Here is an 895-nt window from a genome sequence, read left to right as displayed (position 1 = left end):
CTAGCTCGAGCTAGGGTCCAAGTCCCAGAGCACCAACGCAGTGGCCTCTCCTATGAACCAGGACCGGACCCTAGCTCGAGCTAGCCAATAAACTCCTTTGCCATTTGCAGCCTCGGTGACTCTGCCTGTCTGTTCCTGGGGCCGAGGGGAACCGGCTCTAATACTACCTTTTTAAAGGTTCTATCTCCAAATATGGTTACATTCTGAGGTACTGGGTTTGGGACTTCAACATATGAATTTCAAGGGGACAGAACTCAGCCCATAACACCATTCAATGGGGGAAAGGATATCTTTTCAGTAAGATATCCACAGGCAAAAGAATGAAGTTACCTTATACTATATACAAGAATTAACTCAAAATGGATCAAGAACCTACACATAGGAACTAAAACTATAAACCTCTTAGAGGAAAACATAGTGAAAAATTTTTGCAATAATGAATTTGGCAATGATTTCTTAGATATGACACCAAAAGCACAGGCAACAAAAGCAAAAATAGATAACCTGGACTTCATCAAAAATAAAAACTTGGGCCAGCCATAGTGGCTCGCTCCTGTAATCCTAGCACTCTGGGAGGCCGAGGCAGGAGGACCGCTTGAGGTCAGGAGTTTGAAACCAGCCTGAGCAAGAGCAAGACTCCGTCTCTACTAAAAATAGAAAAAATTAGCCCGGTGTGGTGGCGTGCACCCGTAATCCCAACTCTTGGGAGCTGAGACAGGAGGATTGCTTAAGCCTAGGAGTGTGAGGTTGCTGTGAGCTAGGCTGACGCCACGACACTCACTCTAGCCTGGGCAACGAAGCGAGACCCTGTCTCAAAAATATAAAATAAAATAGGCTGGGTGCGGTGGCTCACGCCTGTAATCCTAGCACTCTGGGAGGCCGAGGTGGGTGGATC

This window comes from Propithecus coquereli, unplaced genomic scaffold (genome assembly GCF_000956105.1).
Source record: "Propithecus coquereli isolate 6110/MARCELLA unplaced genomic scaffold, Pcoq_1.0 Scaffold129, whole genome shotgun sequence".
In the NCBI taxonomy this organism is placed as follows: Eukaryota; Metazoa; Chordata; class Mammalia; order Primates; family Indriidae; genus Propithecus; species Propithecus coquereli.
Note: the sequence above shows the minus strand (reverse complement) of the source record.